Source organism: Schistocerca gregaria, chromosome 1 (genome assembly GCF_023897955.1).
Source record: "Schistocerca gregaria isolate iqSchGreg1 chromosome 1, iqSchGreg1.2, whole genome shotgun sequence".
Lineage (NCBI taxonomy): Eukaryota > Metazoa > Arthropoda > Insecta > Orthoptera > Acrididae > Schistocerca > Schistocerca gregaria.
In genome coordinates, this window is record NC_064920.1 from 1,119,520,867 (window position 1) to 1,119,529,482 (window position 8,616).

Consider the following 8,616-nt stretch of genomic DNA (forward strand, 5'->3'; position numbering starts at 1 on the left):
GAATAAACGATCACCACAGTAAAATATGGGAAATCAGAGCTCGTATGGAAAAATATAGGTCTTCGTTCTCTCCACGTGCTATTAGAGATTGGAACAATAGAGAATTGTGAAGGTTGCTCGATGATGCCTCTGTCAGACACATTAATGTGATTTACAGAGTAGCCATGTAGATGTGGATGTTGGTGAGAGAAAATCGTAAGTCTACACGCTGTTGAATATCTGCCGCATAATATGTTAAAAATTCTGTTTTTTATAATCAAGTATCACATAGAACAATGTGTTGAATTACAGTTAAAGAAGCACATACAAGTTATGCAAATCATTCAAGTACCACTAAAATTAAAAAAAAATAAGTTAGTTTAAAATGAAACAAAAAAAAAACATTTCTATAAATTGTGCAACATTCGCCATAATGAGTAGAACATAACCGGACACGGGAGGGGGGGGGGGGGGGGTAATTGAGGATTCCCAGAGCCTGACAAGGTATGGCTTCACTGGGGAGTTACTGCACAGTACCTATGGGACTTTCGCCGTTGTTGATAGTGCAGTGATCTCGTTTACTTTAGTGAAGTTCTTGACCTGTGAGCTGTTTCTGTACGAAGTGATATGTACATATATTGATCCTGCGCGTTGTTCACAGTATTTTCAGAGTGAAATGAGCAAAGACACTTCCAGCTGTGCTGTTGTTAAGTGTAGTAACTCTGCGCGTTGAACCGAGGGCGTTGTTTACCATCGGTTGTTGAAAGACTTTGTACTCCAGCGTCAATGCTACTCTAGTTCTAAATATGAGTACAAGATCAGTATAAAAAAATGCAAGGATATCTTCGGAAAGTTTTAGTCCATAGGATTACAAACGGGGCATGCAAAATGTTTTACTGGGCTTAGCTAGAAAAAAGTTGCTGAATTCACATGTAGTTCCATCCCAAAAGATATCCAACTGGTATGGAAATGAAACTGTTTGCTACTGATACTGCCAGCGTGGAAGACAATGTAAAAGATAGCGAATGTCGTAGTAACAGCAGAACAATGATGAAGTGTGCTCTCAAAATACTGGAAGTTTTGTCTTCCTAGAAAAGAAAACTATACAAGTCAAGTAGCACAGAAATTTCCTTTGGTCCGATCGTTATAAGCGGAGACGAAGAAATTAAGGACTTGAACGAAAGCTTTGCTGTTATGAATAGAAGAAACACTTAAGTGGATAAACAAATTTAAACTCTGAAGAAAGCTAGGAAACATCGAATTTACGTACAAACACATTGACATTTCATTAGGAATTACAACAGCAAACTGCCATGTCTGTGCAAAATGAATAGCGAAACAACACTTTATAAGTGCACTTTCGAATGGTGGGCTTACTTCTCCATGACCTGAGTGGTCTGCAACAATATCATATTTCGAAATTATTGTTGTATATTTTCTTGGAGCAAATATATCACATTGAAAACGCGTGAGATAGTCAGTAGCCGTAGTACAATCAAGACTTCCCGAAACGTAAAAGAAAGAACTTGATGTTTATGCAACTAGGAGACCTTTCATCCGCAATAGATTTTTGAACAAAAGAACCAAACAGAATGCAATTAAGTGAGATTCTGCGAAAATATATGTACTCTGGACTGATTCCTCTTTTCTCTAAATATCTCTCAACGAACGCAGCACATAAAACTGTAAAATATTCGGCGTATTTACGTTCTGAAACTGGAAGTATTAGTGACGAGCATCTACAGTTACCTTTGGAGACCGGAAAGTATTGTCGTCAGCGCTTTTTACCGTCTTACGTTTGCTTTCGAATATTTCGTATACTAATTCTTTCGTATCATATTGAGCCCCATCAATGACATGAAAAGGGACGTGAGAATCCCATTAGCGAATGTCCTAATGCGTCAACGCTGCCTATCCAAGTGACGTAACACATCGCTGTCGAATGAGAGCGTACTCGCGGAATGGCCGAAGATTTTAGGATATGGTTCAAATGGCTCTGAGCACTGTGTGACTTAACATCTGAGGTCATCAACTACTTACACCAATCTAACCTGAGGACATCACACACATCCACGCTTGAGGGAGGATTCGAACCTGCGAACGTAGCGGTCGCGCGGTTCCAGACTGAAGCGCCTAGAACCGCTCGGCCGCACCAGCCGGCCTTTCGGGATATGTTCATACAGTTGATACAGTTTTACAACAGCACAACGACTGCCAAATATACCTGACAACAAAAACGTTTAGTACGGTAAAAACGTGGTACTTGCTAGTGTTCAAAGGATACCGCACTGTATAACGTAACCGTTAATGAAGGACGGAATCAGACGGCTCTGTAAAACTATTCTCGTAGCTTTAACTCTGATCAGTACAAGAAATCGGTTTAGCAGTAAGGTGGAGTTGAATGAAGTGAATCTCTGAAGAGATGAAAAAGATTTATACATTTGATTGACCAACTATCATCACTACTTTCTGCAATAGAGGCGTATAGGGAATGCCTATTTGTGAACATCGCTGTGTGCATACGAGAAGTCTGAGAAGAGATGATTACTGGTCACTTACTTGTTCCTCAATAGAATCTCGTCAGACACTGGTTTCCTGTCTTCTTCTTAGAACTCGATAAAGTTCACACACCCTTAGAAACCAAGTATCACTGTAAGATGTTAGTTAGATAGCGCACGACACTTAATACAGCAAGAGTAGCAACACAGAAAGCGTTCACTCGTCGCGAATAAGTACCGCAATGATGCCAGGCAACTGCTCGTGACGTATCAAGCTCTATTCCATTGTTGAGAGCGTTGACCGGCATCGATGACATAAAGTGACAATCGCTTTGACGGTACCACAGATTTTGGTGGATAATACGTAAAATGTAAGAGATTTATCACGATTATGATTCTTCAGAACATTAATAACAGAAGATTAAGAATCCGTTAACATGGGAATTTCTCGCTTGAATCACTAAATAAGCTAGTATTTAATGTAACTTGGTCATAAATTCTGTCACCTCCATATTATATACTTGATTCTATTGGTTGACTTCACAAGCTTATCGAAATGAATGTAATGTTCAGCAGGATGAATTTACATATGTCAGTACAACAGTCTTGGAACGAGATCTTTTGCCTTAATCCTATTTTCAAAATTTACAGAACGTCGCTTTGTCTAGAATGTACGGTTATGTCACAATCAAAAGTATCCGACAAACCGGAATTGCGTTCCAACTCATTTCTATGCAACACACACAACGTAGCTTCCTTGCAAATCTTCTTATCTCTGTTTGGTACATTCGTTTGACTCTACAAAATTGTTACGACAAGAGACCATCAGATAATATTCCTCGGTATGGCAATGAGTGACTATGCAAGTTAACACTTCGATAATGAAAATATCATGAAAGCAGTTACTAGAGATGAACTAGTCTTTAATATTTTTTATTCACAAGTAACAGAGTGTGTACATGCTTAACTTTAAATGAAGTGATGTAAAATTTGGAGTTGGGAGAGGATCTGAATCCAGAACCTGATCGATTGTTCATTAAGTATTCTGAAATGTACGATATCAAAATTTTCAGCACCACCAACATGATTGAAATCGAAATGACTAAATAAAATTGATTTTCCTCGCCATGCTTTCAACTCATCAACTGTCTTGGTTGTTTTCTAGTCAGAATACACATTATTAAATTACGGTTTATTTAACCAATAGCGAAATGTTCGTATGTTTGAAATCCAGTTGTGACGCGGAATTGAACACGTAGGACCATTAGTTTTTACAACAAACAAGGAGACGGTAACTGTCGAAATACTTTTCAGCTTTAGCTAGGAGCGGTGTGTTTGAATATAAAATAATGTAAGTTTTGTATATGACTGAAAGTCGAAACTTTCACCAATAGTTATAGACGACAAAGCATGGAAGTACGTTAAAAATTCTAATTTTTTCCATTTTTGATTTGGTATGGGTGTGTTAGAACCTGATAGGAGGTGATGAAATTTTTTTGTGTTGGTCCATGATTCTTAATCAGACATTCGCCCTCGTGGAGACCTTGAGGAGACTGGTAGCGAAGGCAAATCAAATTTAATGTGGATTTTGAAAAACTGCTCGGCAGCCTTAACATATGCTCATCAAAAATGACTTCCTGAAATGTGAATGTGTAAACACGATGCTCAATATTTCTATTAAGTCTTAATTTACCATGCAAATGACTAATTGAACAGGATAGAAACACTAATGTAAAAATAAACAATACGAGACTTGAATAGATGGGAGAACCGATGGAGGTACTCAGGGTACCGTCCGCCACACACCGTCAAGTGGCTTGCAGGGTATCGATATAGATGTAGATGTAGAAAGTTCCTTTGTGGCCTGAATAAACGTGTCACAGAACTTGAATATTACAAAAATACCCCCTTCAACTAATAGCAATAAATAATACAAATAATTTAATGTATCGCTACAGAGGCAACCGTATACAACGTAACAATTCTTCGTGGTTCGACTAAACTTGAACGGATCTATAATAAAACAAAATGTTTTCTTAAAATCATAATAATAAGCAATACGAACAGTTCAGTCTGGTCCCAAACAATCAGCCCTTATACAATGTGACACCATACAATATACGGCCTGCACACGTCGGTACTTCTGGGAATAGTAGCTTATTGCACCAGAAAATATAGATTTATCTGTTGCTGATAGCTGAGTAAAATCTCTAGTAGCTACTGCTTTCCAGGCTGCTACTAACGTCTCCCAATCACCTAGACATCAACTAACAATATGCTACTCAACTACCCATCTTTCGTTTATGTGACCATTATACCAGCTACAAACGCAAGGTGCGTACGAAACGTTCGGTGAATTGTCGCAGCAACAAAAAAATCATAGTTATAAGCATAACAATTGTATTCGTCTTAACAGTAATCAGAATTACCTAGACAACTTCTTACATCGCTTGTACAGCACTTGGAAAGTGTCAACAAAGCCTCTTATGGAAACGCTGGAAGCACATTGTTCACTCAGCATCAAAGAAGATGAGACCAGAAACTTACAATATGGAGGGATTAAGTGAATGTTAGTGCCATGGTGTTCATCGCCTTTCATGCCTCCCTTGAACAGAAAGCCCAGGCCGATCCCAAAGGGAGATAACCATTACGTTAACCATGAATTTTGTCAGACGATACTTTTGGGTGGCAGGAAAGACGATGAAGACCATACCATTGTCTCTCTCTTTCTCTCGAATCGTAATGGTACTACCAAGATTGAAAACCGAGCTGTAACACCAATGGTCATCTCTGGCTCGAACATTCTTGAAGCCTCACGGAGTAACTGACCGGTTCGTGTAGCTATGTTACGGATTGCGCGTCCCCTACTGCTGGCGGTCTGATTCCTCCCTCGGGCATGTGTGCGGGTGTTTTGCTTAGCGTAAGTTAAAGTTAGTTCAAGTTTTGTGTAGGGAAAGGGACCGATGACCAGAGCACGTTTGCTCGCTATGATATTCATTCACATTTGTACTTTTTTTTTGAAGAAACTTGAAGATTGCTTGAATAACACAAATATTGTCTGAAAATAACAACAATAATCAACAAAATAAATTCAGTTTAAGCCCACTTAGGCTAACCTAAATGTTGTTTTTGTTGTGATCCTCAGTTTAGAGACTGGTTTGTTACAACTCTCCATGCTACCCCATCCTGTGCGAGCCTCTTCATTACTGCAACCTACATCCATCTGAATCAGCTTAGTGTGTTCATCTCTTAGTCTCCCTCTACGATTTTTGCCCTCCATGCTTTCCTCCAGTAGTAAATTTGTGATCCCTTGATGCCTCAGAAAGTGTCCTGCCAACCGACCCCTTCTTATAGTCAGGTTGTGCCATAAATCCCTCTTCTCCCCATTTCTATTCAGCACCTCCTCATTACTTATGTGATGTATCCATCTTATGTTCAGCATTCTTCTGTAGCACCACATTTCCAAAGTTTCTATTATCTTCCGGTCTAAACTATTTATCGTCCATGTTCCACTTCATGACGCTTAAATCTATACTACATGTTAACAAATTTCTTTTCTTCAGAGGGTTTTACTTGTCACTGCAAGTCTGCATTTTAAATCTTCTCTACTGCGACCATCAACAGTTATTTTGCTCCCCAAATAGCAAAACTCATCTTCTACTTTAAGAGTTTCATTTACTAATGTAAATCCCTCAACATCACCTGATTTAATTCGACTACATTCCATTGTTCTAGTTTTGCCTTTATTGTTGCTCATTTTATATCCTCCAGACAAGACACTCTCCATTCCGTTCAGCTGCTCTTCCAGGTACTTTGCTGTCTCTGACGGAATTACAATGTCATCGGTGAACCTCAAAGTTTAATTTCTTCTCCATAGATTTTAATTCCTACTCCGAAATTTTCTTTTGTTTCCTATACTGCATGCTCAATATACAGATTGAGTTATTTCGGGCCGGCCGCTGGTGGCCGAGCGGTTCTGGCGCTACAGTCTGGAACCGCGCGAACGCTACGGTCGCAGGTTCGAATCCTACTTCGGGCATGGATGTGTGTGTTGTCCTTCGGTTAGTTAGGTTTAAGTAGTTCTGAGTTCTAGGGGACTTATGACCTTATCAGTTGAGTCCCATAGTGCTCAGAGCCTTTTTTTTTTTTTTAGTTATTTCGGGGATAGGCTAAAATCCGGTCTCACTCCCTTTGTAACCACTGCTTCTCTTTCATAGCCCTCGACTCTAACAACTGGTTTCTGTACAAATTGCAAATAGCCTTTCGCTCCCTGTATTTTACCCCTGCCACCTTCAGAGTTTGAAAGACAGTATTCCAGTCAACATTGTCAAAAGCTTTGTCTAAGTCTCCAAATGCTAGAAACGTAGGTTTGCCTTTTCTTAATCTACCTTCTAAGTTAACTCGTACGGTCAGCATTGCCTCAGGTGTTGCAACATTTCTACAGAACCCAAGCTGATATTCCACGAGGTCGGCTTCTACCAGTTTTTCCATTTCTCTGTAAAGAATTCGCGTTAGTGTTCCGCAGCTGCGACTTATTAAACTGATAGCTCGGTAAATTTCGTATCTATCAACACCTGCTTTCTTTGGGTTTGGAATTATTATATTCGTCTTGAAGTTGGAGGGTATTTCAGTTGCCTCATACATCCTGCTCACCAGATGGTAGAGGTTTGTCATGGCTGGCTCTTCCAAGGCTGTCAGTAGTTGCAATGGATTGTTGTGTACTCCCGCTGCCTTTTTTTGACTTAGGTCTTTCAGTATTCTGTCAAATTCTTCAAGCAGTTTATCTCCAATTACATCTTCATCTACGTCCCCTTCTATTTCCATACTATTACCCTCAAGTACAACGTCCTTGTGTATACCCTCTATATACTCTTCCACCATTCAGCTTACCCTACTTTGCTTAGGACTGGTTTCCCTTCTGAGTTCTTGATATTCATACAGGTTCTCTTTTCTGTTTGAAAGGTCTCTTTAATTTTCCTGTATACAGTATCTGTCATATTTCCTCTGCATCCTTACATTTGTCCTCTGTCCATCCTTGTCCACAGCTCGTGGTCGTGTGGTAGCGTTCTCGCTTCCCGCTCACGGGTTCCCGGGTTTGATTCTCGGCGGGGTCAGGGACTTCCTCTGCCTCGTGATAACTGGGTGTTGTGTGATGTCCTTAGGTTAGTTACGTTTAAGTAGTTCTAAGTTCTAGGGGACTGATGACCATACATATTAGGTCCCATAGTGCTCAGAGCCATTTGAACCATCTATCCATCCTTGTTTAGCCATTTTTCACTTGCTGTCGGTAATATTTTTGAGACATTTGTATTCCTTTTTGACTGCTTCGTTTACTACAGTTTTATATTCCCTCCTTTCATCAATTAAATTCAATAACTTTTGTGTTATCCAAGGATTGCCATTAGCCCTCGTCTTTCTACTTACTTGATCTTCTGCTGCCTTCACTATTTCATCTCTGAAAGCTACCCATTCTCCTTCTAGCATATTTATTTCCCCTACACTTGTCAAACATTCCCTAATGCTCTCTCTGAAATTCTCTACAACCAATGGTTCTTTCAGTTTATCAGGCTCCCGTCTCTTTAAATTCCTACTTTATTGGAGTTTCTTCAGTTTTAATCTACAGTTCATAACCAATAAATTGTGGTCAAAGTCCACATCTGCCTCTGAAAATCTCTTAAAATTTAAGGCCTGGTTTCTAAATCTCTGCCTTACCATTACATAGTCTATCTGAAACCTTCCAGTGTCTCCATGCCTCTTCCACGTATACAAACTTCAAAATGGCTCTGAGCACTATAGGAATTAACACCTGTGGTCATCAGTCCCCTTTAACTTAGAACTACTTAAACCTAACTAACCTAAGGACATCACACACATCCATGCCCGAGGCAGGATTCGAACCTGCGACCGTAGCAGTCCCGTGGTTCCGGACTGAGCGCCTGAACCGCTAGACCACCGCGGCTGGCATACATTCTTCACTCATGTTCTTAAACTAGTGTTGGCTATGATTAAGTTGTTCTCTGTACAAAATTCTACCAGGCGGGTACCTCTTTCGTTTCTTACTCCCGGTCCATTTTCACCACCTTCTTTTCATTGTCTTCGTATTCCTACTATCAAATTCAGGTCCCCGATGACTATTAAA